The 16,494-nt window shown below is 43.3% G+C and overlaps 1 protein-coding gene across 18 annotated transcripts in view; it reads right to left on the bottom strand.

Moving 5' to 3' along the window:
- The window catches only part of BMAL1 (basic helix-loop-helix ARNT like 1), a gene marked incomplete at its 5' end in the record, with an annotated part of 100,961 nt that overhangs the window by 72,249 nt on the left and 12,218 nt on the right, over positions 1-16,494 (bottom strand). For all 18 annotated transcript variants that reach the window (XM_081264217.1, XM_081264215.1, XM_081264213.1 and 15 more), the window contains one exon: positions 663-735. The remainder of the gene's footprint in view (positions 1-662; positions 736-16,494) is intronic.

Raw genomic sequence — 16,494 nt, 5'->3', positions numbered from 1 at the left:
TTCCACTAAAGCAGAGCTGAAGAGCTATAACAGGAAGCCAGAAATATTTAGCATATGGTTCTTTACCAAAAAAAAAAAAAAAAAAAAATATATATATATATATATATATATATATATATATAGAGAGAGAGAGAGAGAGAGAGAGAGAGAGAAAGAGAGAGAGAGACAGAGAGACAGATAGACAGACTGTGGGCTAGAGTAATCATATGCCAGTAGGTCCTGCCAAAGTCCTTGCCCATTACTCCTTTGAATGAAGCTTTTGCTCCTTTGGGTCCATCGCTGAGCTCACTTTCTTCATGTCCTACACACATGTTCTCAAGCTCTGAAAATTTTAACCCACTCTTCCCTGGAAATTTTCCAAACTACTTTCATTTTCAAAACAAAACCAAAGCTCTGCCTCTCTGTGATGACAACTGTATTTGTCCCTTGTAACCCTGGATTATCCTTACCTCCAGCCTCCCTCTCTGCATCTACCACAGAAACCTACAGAAAGATTCCACTTCTCCTGTGTATACTTTTCACCTATTCTATAGGTTTCTCTAGGGTTCAGGCTTGGGAACTTCTGTAGAGCACCTACCTGCTAATGATACCTGCCTTGCCTTTCATGCCAAATTGCAATTCTCAATAGCATAATTTGGTAAGAAGGCATCAAACAAACTTACCAATGAAGGCCTAGGATTCCACATTTGAGTAGTCGAGGTTGGATCCAAAAGCATACACTTTAGCCCACACCACCTAAAAGCCAATGAAATAGAAAGTTTAGCATTTAAAGAAAAATATTTAGACATTTTCTTTACATTAACAATGTGCATTAAGTTTTGAATGACCATTCTCCTAGGGTGCCCATGTTTGTTTCTTTGCCTAGAAAATCCCTACTTATTCTTCAAATTTATTATATAGTTGTTCCATGGAAGCCTCTGAGTGTCCCAGGCAGGCCAAGTAGCCCCTCCTCTCAATTACCATTGAACTTTGGTAATACACGTGGTAAAACACATGGCATAATTTCTTGTTTAGAAATGGGGGTCTCTAGATTATAGACTTTCCAAGACAAGAGGCCTGTTTAATTCACCCAACCCCTTATCCCTACTGTCCAGAATACCAAAGGCATTTAAATGGTCCTCAATAAGTATTTGTTTAAAAAAAAAAAGAGTGGAAGAATAACCTACTCAATTCATTATTAACACATGCTTGGGTAGCTAAGCTTCTGTTAGGCCACGATTTTCACCACAGAAATGCATGCAGGTCTCAATCCTGTTGCTTTGAATAGGCAACAGTTTACCAGGAAGGATTAAAGAGATCACTCTAAACACACACCTTTTTAATGACATTCCCCTGGGCAGAAACCTTCAGAGGCTCCCAGAATCTAAGGTCAGCCCAACTCCATAGCCGGAATACCAGGCCTGCACCAACTGGCCTGCCCTGACTTTGCAGCCTCACCTGGCCTGGGTTCCCCAGGGGACCCTACCACCAGACAGGTAGAACTGGTAGTCAGTCTCCAAACACACAGTCCCCTCTCAGCATTCCCTCTAGTTGGATGTCTTCTCCACTTTCCTCCACACTATCTCCATCTACCGATGCCATTCATTTCAAACATCATATCCCAAATCAAGTTCGTGGTTGCGGGGAGGGAAGAAAAGTGCATTTTTCCTTGCCAATTTTTTATTGTGGCAAAATACACATAACATAAAATTTATAATCATAACCATTTTAAGGGTCAGTTTGGTGGCATTAAGTACAATTTGTATTATTATACCATTACTACCACCATCTACCTCCAGAATTCTTCATCTACGAAATAGAAACTCTATATCCATTAAATAATAACTCTTTCCCAAATAAGTCCCTGGCACCCAATAAGTTTTAGTAAAATGAATGAATAAATGAATACATAAATAAATCTGACTCAATCCTCTCCACAGAAGTATTATCTTCTTCTGCACAATTCCCATGGTACAATCTTCACATTTCACATCTTGGATTTATTTTGATGAATTCTAAATGTTTTTTTTTTTCACAATTATATTCTTCTTCAGGGCAGGACCTATGACTTTAATAATAAGCTTAGGTCCAAAAGCATGCACTTGGCCTGCTGGATCCATTGGTCATGCCTTAATCCTCCTCACCTTGCAGGTATTGACACCAGTTAATTGTTCCCTCTTGCTTGGCCACTCTCTTCTCTTGATTTCAAGGATAGCTTTCTCTCTTGGTTTTACACCCACCTCTCTGGCTGTTCCTCCTCATCTCACCTCCTGTTTTGGTTGCATCCCTCACTGTCACTCCCTTAGTAATCTCACGTAGGCTCATGAATTCAAATATCACTTCCTTGCTGATGATCATGCTCACTCAGATTTCTCCTCAATCTGGACCTCTCTGAACTCCTGATTTGTACACTCAGCAGCCAGTGCCAATGACAGAAGTCAACAAAATAGGAACACTCTGAGACCACATTAGGGACCTCAAACTTGACATGCTTGACACAGATCCCTGACCTCCCTCCAGACCTGTTCCTCACAGCATCTAGTTTGAAATACCTTTTCAGTTTGAAATACCTTTCTTCCCCCAGGACATAGGTTAGAAATTGCTCCTGTTTCCTCTCTTTCTCAATCCATATCCAATCATCACCCAAACTGATTTTTACATTCAAAATATGAACATTCCTCACCATCTCCACCATTACCAGCTTAGAGTTTTGCAATCGCCTCCTAACTTAGGACCCTGCTTCTACCCTTGGTGTTGTTCCTACCTCTACCCACAGTCTATTCTTACTAGAGGAGGAAATCTGTTAAAACCTGAGTCACATCATGTCATTCTTTGCTTAAATTCCTTAAAAGCCTAAAGTAGAGCTATATCCTGGGGAAGCTGTGGAACTGTAGGTTTCCAGGGCAGTATCCTTCACTCATCTATCCACTTCTCCATGGCAGTCCTGACAGTACCTCCTTTTTCTGATTTCTCAAAGAATGAAAACTTTTTTTTAAATAACATTTTTAATGGACACAATACCTTTTATTTTATTTGTTTATTTTTTATGTGGTGCTGAGGATTGAACCCAGTGCCTCACACATGCAAGGCAAGCACACTACCACTGAGCCACAACCCCAGCACTCCCCACCAATGAAAACTTTTAAAAGGGAGGAACATGCAAGCAGTCAGCCTCCCTTTCCAGTTAGGGAATCACAGCAAAGAAGGTATGCGGAATCTGCCACCACTAATAACTAGTTTTCAATGATAAGGCCAGCCTTCCAGAGAATATTTATTTACCCTCTTGGTGGAGGTGAGAACCTTTCTTAAGGCCATCTCCTTCCAGCCTCTGACTTGTCACCAAGTCAGGTTTTCCAAATTGTCTCTAGACCCCCACCCTCACCCCGTCAAGTCCCCACCACCAATGCTGTGGCTAGAGGTGAAATGCAAATAGAAATACTCAGGACTATAAGCTTAGATCTCAGAAGCTCTCCTTGGAGCCCCACTGGCAGTCTCCTAACCAGCCTGCCTACCTCCAGTCACTTATTTCCAACCAAAACCCCATATAGTGTCTGGAGTGATTAAAAAACAAAACAAACAAACAAACAAAAAAACCAACGTTGATCAAGTTCCCTATTTAAAATGCTACAAAGAGTTCCTGCATTGCTATAGGATAAATTCCTCAAAACCTATTACAGTAAGCCAAGGTAAAGTCTTCTTAATCTTCCCCAAATATGTATATATCTTCTGCCTTTTTCCTAAAAAGATTTCTTGCCCCAACAGATGGGCCTACAATCCAGCCCACATTAAAATACTTCCCTCCCTGGCAGCAGTCACTGACCCAAAGAATAGGCACATCATCCAAGTGGGCCAATCACAGCCTTCCTCTAAAACTAATAGCTAGATGCACAGAAAGGAGCTCCCCTTCACTGGGATTCTAACTGAGCCTATAGGTAGCCATGTCTCCCTGTTGCCAACACACAAAGAATAAAGGGCAAAAGGCCCAAAGACAGCTAGCAGTGTCATTTCCCATTTCCAAAGTCCTGCTTCTGTAGCATCCTGTAGCATCCTTCCCAGTGATGGAACCAGTAACTACCCACTTATACCTTGGCTAGAAGGCAGGAATTTTTGCCTTTTTTTTCCTTTGCTGAATGCCCTAAGTCTAGAACAGTTCTCAGTATATTGTAGACAATCATTTGTTGTTGAATAAATGAATGAATAAAACAAGCCCATGGGCTCCAAGGTCAGAAAGACCTGGTTGAGACCCAGCTTTGGAATTAACTTGCTGCATAGTGTCTCTCTATTCCTTTAGGACTTGTTTTCTTTATCTGTAAAACTGGATAAATAATAGTAGCTACCCCATAGGAATTGGAAATAATTAAGGTCATGAATATAAATCCCTTCACACAGTGCCTGGTAACAGCCCAGAGTCCCTGGATGCTAATGGCTATTGTTATCAACTCAAGGCCAGAGGACCAGACCAGGTTTCAGGCCCTGGCAGGGTCATCTGTAGGGTGACATTTCAAAGAAAGGAGTTGAATGGATATTTACATGCATAAACTATTTCCAGAAGAAAATTGGCCAACACTTAGGTGGTGAGATTCAAGAGCTGCCTCAACGTTCTCTGTAAATTGCCAACGATCAGAGAAACACAACGAGGAGTGCTAGCAGGGGCGAGGAGAAGTGTGTGTGCAGTCTGCAGAAAAGCACCGCTGCTCAGAGAGCACCTCCCAAATGACGAGATACACTTTGTGCCTTTTAAGAAACAATTTTCACAGTGAAGCTCGAGAAGAGAGAGAGGCTTCTTACATCATGAGGACAAGGTAATAAGGCTATAAAAATGGAACTCAAATAAACCACACGCAGAGCCCACATGGGCCCAATTTTCCAGGAAAAATAGCGATTGCCACAGCACTCAGATGGGGGAAGTCACACTTATGTCTCAGCACAGAAAACAGCTTTCAAAAGTCATTAGGCTGCAGAAAAGCCACCGGGTCTGCCAAATTAGCAGTGCCAGCTCTCACCTGCCCCCTCTGTCACACTTGCCTCTTTCCACAGATAAGAGGACAGGACAGTGATGCCCAATAGGTGTTCTTCTCCCTGAGTAAACAGCACCCATGTCAGGAGAGGCCCCCTGCCCTTCTCTCCTTGGCCCCAAACTCTCTGGGCTCACCTGCTGCAACTCCACAGCCTGGGCCTTGCTGACAGGCCCCCTCATGGCTCTTACTAACCTCCCCATCCCACCTCTCCAATCCCTCTCATGGCCATTTCTGCCCCCTCTTTCAGCTCTACACCATAAATGCTGACATTCTAAGCCTAGAAACATGGTTATCTGTCCACTTTTCTGGTCTAGTGCCCATTCTTCCTCAAATCAGAGGCAGGAGAGTTTCGTGGTTAGCAGCACAGATTCTGGAGCCACATAAATGGGGTCTAATCTTGGTTCTAACAGTGTGATCTTGACTGTTGATTAATCTCTACAAGTCTTAGCTTCTGTTTATAAAATGGAGATAATGATAGTGCTTCACTTGGGTCATTATGTGGATTAAATGAATTAATACATATAAGGATTTAGAACCATGCCCGACACCCGTTGCACCCCAATGGCCATTAGTACACATGCCCAACGTTTCCACCAAATCCCAACAGCCCCATGTCCTTCCTTCTCCATATCCTCTACTCAGAACTTTCACCTTTGCAGGGAATGTCCAGCCTCCATTTCAGTCTGTCCTTCAAGGTGTCAATAAAACCAACCACTTCCATAAAACTCTTCTCAATGCCCTTGCCCAAAATGATAGAATTTCTCCCTTTCCTAACAGGATGGGCCTGGTTTCTGCCAGGGCCCCTTTCTTAATATCCCTTAAATAATCATCAGCTGTAAACTTGTTTTGCCCTTCCCACTCCCAGAACATGAGCACCGCAGGAACAAGGGGGCATTGTGTTCTTTCTCCCCAAATCTTTATGCCCTGCAACCTTATGTGGCATAAAGACTCAGTCAACATTTACTGGATTAAACTGAAATGCTAAGCCTAGAGCCACTTCATAAATAACAAGAGATTAAAACAACAGAAACAACAAAAACAGCAAATGAGCAGGTCAGAAGAGAGTTTCCTACATCCCAGAGCCTACACAGATCTCGGGCTCAAAACAGTTCTGGGGGCTTAGTCAGTGACGACTGTTTGTCAGTTTTGCTCCAGTCATTTCCTAATGGTCACAAGAGCCAAATCCTTTCAGCGAGCCTGTGGACTGCCTCCACCGCTAATGGCGCCTGACAAGCTCATTCTTGCTGAAGGAGATATGATTTCTCCTCAGAAATGCTATTTATTATGCACTGTTTTAGGGCATTTCTTAAAACATCCTTAAGAAGCAATCACTTTTTTTAAAAAAAAATTCATTATTTCATTATTACCGAATTCCTCAATTTTCACAGGTAGATTGCTCCTGCAGAGGATTTATTGACTTGCTTCCCCACTTAACAAATACATCATGAATTTCTTGTATATACCCAGATTTTCACTTATTCCCAATTTCACATTACTGTTACCCTGCTTCTTCATTCATGAAAAATACAACAAAGATGGTCTCCAGCATTTGAAATAAATTTAGTGTATCTTCACAACATTCCTCTTGCAAAAAGAAAATCATCTGATTCTCTATTGAATCTTGGGCCATTGCCATTAGCTAGATAAATGCCGACTTAATAAAATGATTCCATAATACACAGAGATGGCTTAATGTAGCATTAGCTGGAAGAGCAAAAATTAGAAGCCATGTAAAAGCTCCATAACAAGTTCATGGCTTATTGAAGACATTTCCTTGACTGAATACTAGGCAGCCATCTCAAATGAGCGTGGGGAAAACTAGGGGGCCTCGTGGGAAAAGGCTGAGGGTAAACAGAGTGAACAGGATGGAAACTGCAGGATCCATGCCCTCATGCCATCAGGGCTGCCTCAACTGGGGCAGGTTAGGCCTGGGCTTTGAGGTCAGATGCAAGGAACATCAGGGGAAAGCTAAGAGGACCTCTCAGCAAATTGGGCCAGAGCCACAGGTAACGAGAATGCTGGATCCAAACCAGGGACCCCATTTCAGAAGACAGGAAAGGTTCCAGGAGTCAAGGTCATTTCTAGAATTCCAACCCAAAGCAGGCAAGAAGAATGGCAAGGGAACTCTCTCAGAGTTTACAGAATGAATCTCTCTCTGGATGAGAGAACAATGCTCAAACCCTCCAGACATGCATTGTCAAGCCTTGTCCTTAGCCACCTACCTCCTGTGGGACAGCTCAACCTTTTCCAAGTTTCAGGCTAATCCTGACCCAAGGCATGAGGGATGTGACTTGCTTACTGCTCACCTGTCAGATAAAGAAAGTGAAACCCCAAGAGGCTGAGTTTCTTAGCCAAGACCTCTAATTACTCAGTACTCTAATTACTCTAATTACCCCGTACTGTGCTGGTTCAGCTGAAAACTCTGCTGCCCCTCAGAGTGCCAAGGCTGATCTCTGAGTGCAAGCCCTCTGTATGCCACCTGCAGGACCCACAGAGAGCTCCATTCTAGAAGAAAATAAATGACTCCAGACCTCCTTCCTAAGTCCCCTGTTCCTCTTGGCACCAAACCCCATACCCTCAAAACATCCACAACGAAACCCTCCTGCCAAATACAAGAAGCAAAGCTATTACCCTGGCATTTAAGGTCCTCCCTTCAAAGGACCCCAAATTCCTAACTTCTCACATACTTCCCAAGGCTCTCAGCACCTCCCCAGACTGGGCAGGAGCCTCTCTCCTACTGATACCACCCTGAGCAGCAATGTTCTCCACCTCCAAATCCCTTTCAGAACAGATTGGGCTTTTTTCTCTCCTCAGCCTCTTCCAAGCATGCTGATCTTACTCACCTATCTCCTTTGAATGACTCTAACTTCTCAAAGCCCAAGTAACCAAAAGGCCAGATCCTCTCCATGTGCAACAAGTAGGCCACCCAGACATCATCCAAGGTACTCTTCTCTCCAAAATTACTTACATTGTTGTCATTAAGGATTTTAAGGGTTTATCAAATTCCTTGTGAGGAGGTACACCATTAGGTAGTGACACTGGAGACAAGCAGACAGATCAGAAGCTCATTCCACTTGCCACAGCTATCAGTAACAAAAGCTTATGAAGCTCCTACTGTGTGCTGATAGGTGGATGCAGGTGCCTTAGATACAAATCTAATAAGCCCAGCCTTTGCCTGGAGGAATTTAGATTCAAAAAGAAAAACATGTGAGATAAGTCCCACTAATGCTGCATGATGAATGCCAAACAGAAAGAGAAGCACAGAGGGCAGAGGAACCAAGAACAGTGGCTGACTGAGAAGGGGCTGGGAAGGGCTCAGAGAAAGCCACATTTGAACTTATCCCTGAAGGATAATTAACAACAATAAAAACAATAGCCAGCCAATATTTACGGGGTGTTTCCCACGTGCTAAGCTCTGCACCCAACATTCCACCTGCTTTAGCACAAACCCATTTACTTACTTCCTGAGTCTCTACTGAAGACACTGCTCTAGATACTGACAATGGAGCAGTGAGTAACATAAACACCAGGGACTGTCCTCACAGTGTTAACGCTCTATTGGCAACAGACAATAAACCAAATAAGTAGTGAAATATATAATACATTAGATGATGACAGCTGCTAAGAGGAAAAAAACCAAAGAGAACATCCAGGGGGCAGTGGGCTAGGCGATGTAATTTACAATAGGGTGACATTTAAGAAAAGACCTGAAGAAGGAGGGTAAAGGAGCCATACCAGCATCCTGGGGAATAACGTTCCAGGGAGAGCAGCCAGCAGGTAGAGCCTGAACAGGAAGCACACCTAGCATGTTTGAAGGACAGAAGGATTCCAGTGTGGCTGGAGTGAAGCAAGAGAAGGGCACGCAGGACCAGAAGGGACAGTCACACAAGTTGTAGACTTCGTTCGTCAGGGGTGTGGCACCACTCATCTGCACCACACTGAACTGTGCAGAACCCAGCCTGATTAACAGGTAGTGTGGCCTTGTGGAGTAGGGGTTGGAGAAGTGGTCAGAGAACTACTGGGACACTTTGTGGGCCATGCTTAAATTTGGCCTTCCCTCTGAGTGAGATAGGAAGCTACTATTGAAAGGGTTCTGAGCAGAGGCCTGACCTGATCTGACCCCCACAACTCAGGATTGCTGTGCAGAGAGTACTCAGTAGCAGGACAACGTTGGAAGGAGACTGCTTTGGAGGCTACTCCAATAACCACACTCAACATGTCATGTTACCCTCACAATTCCAAGAGGTAGGTTCAGTAATTGCTCTTTCACAGAAGACTAGACTGAGGTTCAAGAGGGATCTGATAACCTGCTCAAGGTCACTGGGCAAGGCAGTGGCAGGGCTGCTGAACTGGGAAGCAGAGAGAAGAGCACTCCAGGGGGAATGAAGAGTATCTGCTCTGAAGCAGGAGCTTGGCGGGGCCTGGCCCACTTGGGGAAGGGCAGGATCATGGATCAGGGGGCTGAGGCCTGGGGACAAACAGCAAGGGCACCCAGTGAAGGCCAGTCTATGTCTTGCCCTCTCTCACACCAACAGCCACCAGCAGTGCCAGCTTGGACACTAGGCAACTGCTTCCTAACCCAGGCCCTACTCACTCTTGTCCTCCCCACATCAGTCCATAGGCAGCCAGTGGACACACGTCAGATATTTTCTTGCTCTTCACGCTCCAGTGCCTTCCCATTATGCCAGGTGCTGAGTAGATTGCAACTGATGTTGAGCCAGAGGATGACCCCTCAACCCTCCCACCATCTCCAGGTTTGTCTTGTCTCAAAACAGGGGAAGACACCATTTCTGCCATTCCTCCTTCACAAGGGGAGGCCTCCATGCTGAGGGGTGTGGAGTGGGAAGACCTGCCAGCCAGGTGAGGTTCCATCAGACCAAGGCCATGTGAAGGGAGGAAGTCATTCAATGCACTAAGAAGAAACTTATGGGTTACACTTAAAAAAATAAAATAAAATAAAATTGCACAAATTTATTTTTGTTAAATAAAAGCTTAAAAATAAAGTTGCTTACTTCAGAGAAAATTGAATGTACTTTACTCTTTATATGTGGCCACATAAAAGGAGGTCTGCAGATGTGTCTGAGGTATAAAGATTATGACAGGCATGTTCCAAATGGGAGCAATGACACCTTGAGGCCAAATAGCCCTGTGTCCCCAAAGCTCCTGACAACATTTTCATAGGGCTCAAGATGGGGGTCAGAGCTGTTTAAGGCTACAGAACCACAAGCAGGAGAAAAGAAGTGAAAGGCCTCCTTACCAAGGATGACCGTGAACATGAGGGGCAGACTCAACAACCATGTGCTAAATACAGTGAACCCCAAGGCCCTTGTGTGAATTGGGAGAAACCATGAGACTAAGGCTGAAACAAAACTTTACAATTCTGAGCCAGCAAATATTTGGGGACAAAAGAGTACATTCTCCAAAGGAACATTCCCACCCCCGGGTTTGAATCCAGGCCCTCTGCAGGCCACCCTTTCTTCATATCATGGATGCAGATATGCTTGTAAAGGAAGGTACAACAACCAAACGAAGAGTAGTAACAAGCTCCCTCCCTGCAAGGAAATTTGATTTGGGAACAAAGAGTCTTCCTGGGCCCTGGGAGGAGCATTAAATGATCACTGGATGAATGACTTATTCTCTGGTGCAAAGTCCCAGTTCGTGGGTGGGAGAGGATTGAGGAAGCTCTGAAAACCAAATGATTCCTCAGACCCCCTTCAGGAGATGAATAACTGAAAATTTTTTGGCAAATGCATCAAATATGGACAAGACAAGTTCCAAAGGTTCTGCTCTTTGCGAAGGAAACTGGGAGGAAAGGGGCCAGAAAAGCACCATCATTCATGTTTGCAGGAGGAAAGCTTCTGAGACTCCACAGATCTGAAGGTCCTGAGGGCTTCCAGAGATGGGAAACGTGAAGCACTGGACAAATGGCCAGCCTCAACATCTGACAGGGAAGTCAAAAGAAGACTCAGTCAGGATGCTCAGTGAAATAACTTGGGTTTGTCAGCCACCAGCTTTTCTGCATTGTCTAAAGCCTAGCAGACAGAGATGAAGAAGGGTCTGTGAGTGTTGCTGATCTGATCAGAGCTTCATAAAGGGTAGCAAAGGCAAAATATTCTCCATATGTGTGACAGCAATAGTCTGAGCCATCAGGAAAGGGACTTTGGGGGGCTGGAGAAGGGGGAAGGGGGAGTCAATTAAAAATAGTTCCCTGATGGGGGTTAAAAAAGGAGGGGGGAATCTCATGAAAACAGAGGGGGACCAGTAAAGGAAGGGGGCCTAGGGACGGAGGAGGAAAATTACACTGTTATATTGTATGCATGTATGAATACATAATAATAAATTCCACCATTATGTAAAATTATATCGCACCAATAAAAATATAATTTCACTAGGCATGGTGGTGCATGCCGGTAATCCCAGACACTTGGGAGGCTGAGGCAGGAGGACCATAATTTTCAAGCTAGCCCCAGCAATTTAAGGAGATTCTATCTCAAAATTTTAAAAATATACATATTTTTAAGGGGCTGGGGATGTAGCTTAGTGATAAGACATCCCAGATTCAATTCTCAGTACAAAAAAATAATCATTAAGAGTTGAAAATAAAAGGAGAAAGTCAGAGATTGTCGTAAAGCAGAATATATTCAATCATTCAATTTCAGAATCTACTCTTGATTTGAGAATATGTCTTTCAATTTTTAAGTTTTAATTTGTCTTTTTTTTGAAATGAAGATGATTTTATAAGACAATTGTCTTTAAAGGCTCTACTTGGCACAATAAAAAATTTATATGAATTTTTTAAAAAGAGCTGAAAATAATAGGAGAGAAAATAAAAGTGTGTCTTCAGACAAAACTGCAGCATGAAATTTAGGCTTCTGTGTATAAACTGGCCCATGACTCTTCAGAAAGATGACTACTTACCTGGTACAGTTCAGGGATGAACAACTAGAGTGACCAAGAGAGCCATCTCCTGCTCATGCCCTCAGTTTTTGAATCTCCCTCTGAAGACCTCGGTCTGGCCCAGGTTGTCTGAATACGAGAAGCTCAGTCCTCCCTAGAAGTCTTCTCAATCTCATTCCTCCCCATCAATAAATCTAGAGGATCTAAGAAAGAGCCAGGCTTTGGAGACCTGGGTTCCTATCCCAACTCTGGCCCTTCTACTCCACTCTAAGTAGGCACTTGTCACCTCGTCTGAGGCCATTCTTACAACCTATAATTATTCTCATTGATTTTCCTTGTTACCTGCTTCTCTCTCTCCCACTACAATGAAAGCTCCAGTCAGCCAAGACTAGGTCTGCCTGCTCATCACTGTCCCCAGAGCCAGCATCTAGAACAGCAGCTACCATACTGAAGGACCTCAAGAGATGAAGGCACATCTGGGAGCTATCTGGCTTCAAACACCAATGAGTTGTCTTCAAGAGCCACACCACAGCCGGCCCTGCCAAGTGTGGGTCAAGTGCTGAATGGACAGCCCAGGGTCCTCCTCAAAGTTCTGCAGCCAACCAGTGCTCCCGGCTTTCCCTGCAGTCCTAACCCCTTCTATTTGCACCATCTCATGAACACTTTCTCAGGTCACTCACCTGAGCAATGACAAAGAAGGAGGGAAGCTTCACAGGGAGAAGGACAAGGATATCAGTGAGTTCTCTTCAGTCTATAACGATGCTGGAAGGAAGAAGCTACATGAACAAAGTCATGATTGTGAACAAGAACATCAGAAATGAAAGGGGCCTGAGAGAAGCAGGGGCAGGGGCATCCAGTGCCAGCATAATGCAGTCAGGCTGCCTGTGATACACATAAGCACATGATAAAGGAGAAAAAGTCACATAGTGGACAGGGACCCTGAAGAATTCATTTCTTTAAATAACGGTGCTAAAGGCTGGCCAGGTTATGGGAGGATCGTTAACTTGAATACTTTTCCAACACCTTATAAGCCTCTAGCTTGCTAGTTGCTGTGTGGAAGGGAAGCTTCCTCATCACAGGCTCCTTGATGCCTCATTCAAGAAGCAGTCTCCATAGGTCTGAGTCCACTTAAGAGTGTATAGCCCAGGCCAGGTCACAAAAAACAGAAATTCTTGATTTGGCTTAAGAGTATTAATTTATAAGATTAATTTTTTTACTACTCTTTTATGATTACAAAAGTGATATATGCAATGTTGACTACAGAGAAAGGGATGAGAATAAAATTCTACCAGGTGAGAACCACTGTTAATATTTGGTGCACTTTCCTTCTATGAATGAGATTTTTTTTTAAAAAAACTGAGAATATTGTGAATATAATTTCAGTAGCTGCTTTTTCCCAGTAAAGTCCATCTAAAAATATTCCATAGAGTTCCAGGAAAGAAGTTCACTCTTAGTGAATAAATCAAACAACAAAATGAATAATAGAAGCCTTTCATGAAGTTTAAAAAATCACAACAAAACTAATTATTCAATTAAGCTCCCATTTCCCCACCAAAAGGAAAAAGTTACCATTATTTGGACAGAAATGCCCCATTATAGTATTAAGCTAATTTTTATATTCTTTCGTCTGTATCTCCCTTTTACTAAATATGTATGGTTTTGAACAAATGACATTTTTTTTCCAAATCAACAGAAGAATTTTATAATTGCATCTTAGTATTTTGAAGCAAGAAATCAAGTCTCAGTGACTTTGGAAAGGTTTCATCTTCCAATCTGCAGGTGGAAATGATTAATGATTAATTCATGTTCATTCAGTTTTCATTGTATCCTGTCACCTACAGAGTGGAGTGAGCCAAGGATATATGTGTCCTGTGCTGCCCTGTTGTCTGCCCTTGTCCTTGGTGAACACCTGGTTTTTACATGTGGGCCCAAGAGCTTGGATGAAAGACAGCATAAGAACCTTTCTGCCTGGAAGAGAAAACTATTTAGGCAAGACGTCCTTCAGCGCATGCATTTTTTCACTCCTTGTAATATTTCACATTGTCATTCAATCATGTGTCCATGTCAAGCACCAGGCTGGGTGCTGGGACTACAAGGGTGAATAAACCAGATGCTATGCATGTTTCCAGGACCTGTAGTTTTCAGAGCTTCCCCATTCATTAGCAGCATTACACTAAGCCTTGGGGGTGGCCATCACAGTTATTTCCCTTTTCTAGATGATAAAACAAACATCCGTTGGAGAATTTTGTCCCAGATTATGAGGTGAGAGGGCTGGCCTCAAACCTAGGTCTCTGACATCTCATCCAGTGTTCTTTCTAAAGTACCACTCACATTGGTGACTCTCCTCTTACTGACAATCTAACATCTTTTGGATTGTTCAGATTTGCTTCTGGGTGTGACCTGGCTGGGCCATTTCTGAGCGATGAGCTACCCTGACCTCTAGATGACTGCACTCACCTGGCTTCAGTGTGGCTGCCTAGATTCTGACCTTGCACTCAGGTATCTTCCCAGCTGTTTAGCACCAGCTTCCAACTCTACTCACCTCCTGTCACTGCCACCACAATGGTAGACTGCTAGCCTTCCCCAGTGCTGTCCTCCTTTCCATTCTTAAAAACGGACACTTTGCTAGACTAACTAAAGATATCTCCCAGCGTCTTTGCAGCCACATGACTACGTTCCCGCCACTGGAAAAGAGAATGGGCCACTTCCAGGTCTTCCCCTTAAAAGAACAGAATGTTCAAGATACCATACCTGGACCCCCTCCACTCTGGACTGGCAAAGGAGAGAGAAATCAACTTCCACCTGGTTTTAGCCACTATAGGTCTCCTTAACAGAGGAACTTGCCCAAGAAGCTTAAATGAGACCACTTTCTCCTAGCAAAGCCCCTTGCCCCTCATTAAATGCTTTAAAGGAATGTTCACATGTATGTAAAAAGCATTCCATTCAATTTTATTTTGCAGGAAACTTTTAAAAAATGAAATCACCAGAACCTCAAAGGTGATCTATGCTTGGGTCACAGGAAAAACTAAGAGGACCCAGAAAAGCAAATCAGCCTCCTACAGAAATAGTAGGGGAGAGAACTTGAGGTGACAACTGCGACCAGTCTTCTCTTTCAGCAGCTCACTCTACTGCTAGAAAAGGCACTGAAAGTTGAACCAATGTGAGGCAAGGTAACATCTCCATGGAAACTGTCATAATAGGAGCTTGTGCTCCTGAGCAAGAACTTGATGGTCAACTTTTAAAAGAAGTTATATAAACTCCATGTTTTATTATCTTTAAATCCTTGGGACTTTTATAGGTAAAAAGGTAGCTATTCCAAGTAATATATCAAAAAAGATATATGTGTGTTCTGAACCATAGAGAGAGGTGCAAATCAATTAAACACAACAGTCACATGACTTTTATTCACTCTGATTCAGTAACAGTGTACAGCACAAAGTAGTTCATACTAATAATTCCTGCTGACTTCTAAATATGGTGAATCAGAATATTTAAGAGCATCTTCAGTAGAAAAGCAAAGAGAAAACTTGAGTCGAGTGTGGAAGTTATAGTCAAAAAAGCAATACGGAAGTCCTGGCTCTGCCACCAACCAGCTACCAATAAACTCTCAAGGCTATTTCCCAGTCCAGAGAGATGCAGTGAAGATTAAATATGACATCATATATAAAAATGACTATATATCCCATAGGAATGTAAAATGGCATTGTTTAGAAAAGCTTTAGCAGCAAGATTCCGATGAGCATCACTTTGAATCCTAGACCCGACTACAAGCTACCCAGCCACTCTTTGAAAAGCAGACCAAGAGCAATCTCTTTTACTGTCTTTAAAATTCCTCCACATGCATTAGCTGGCAAGAGTTAAGTCTCTCTGCTGCATTCATCACTGGCATCCATTTGCTCACCAGCCTCAGAGCAGCTGGCAGGACGTCAGTCATGGGCTGTAAAGAAAAGAGAGCTGCAGTGAGCTGAGGCCACTGCATGGCAACACGTCTATCAACCGACACAGCATTCCAAAGACCCACAGCACTGTCAGAAACCTCAAAATGGAGCCGGGATTTTTCTGCACTTTGGAGTGCAGGAAAAGATAAGAGGAAAATGGCAGCTGTTAAGAGTGCAGGCTCTGGAGCCAGCCTATCTTGAGTTTGAATTGCAGCTTTTCTACTTAGCGTGCATCATCTGTGGCACTTCCGACTCTCAGTCTCCCTAACTAGAAAATGGAACTTATGCCACCCACCCCACAGAGCTGCCATGAGGAATAAATGAGAAAAGACATGTTCTTGGCATATGGTCAACAGTCAAAGGTTAGGTACTACTACTAACAAGCGTAAATACATATGTATTGCTGACAAAAATTAAGATTTGGCAGATCTCCAGTCATGGCTTTGCTACAGGCTTTATAACCAGTTATTACCTGGACAGCATGCTGGCTCATCCATTAATTCCCCAGGCTAATCAAGGTTCTTCTGGATTTTTGCCTAATGCCTCAGGATAGGGGAAACATCCAAGAAGGCCTGACTAGCCAGCTGGCTAGATTCTGACACTTGATTTTCTGGTTCATAGCTGCCCATCACTCTCCTGAAAGGTATTCCCAGAGAAGAACA

This window comes from Spermophilus citellus (assembly GCF_964194105.1).
Source record: "Spermophilus citellus genome assembly, chromosome: 2".
NCBI classification, from domain to species: domain Eukaryota; kingdom Metazoa; phylum Chordata; class Mammalia; order Rodentia; family Sciuridae; genus Spermophilus; species Spermophilus citellus.
This window is presented reverse-complemented; position numbering and strand designations above follow the sequence as displayed.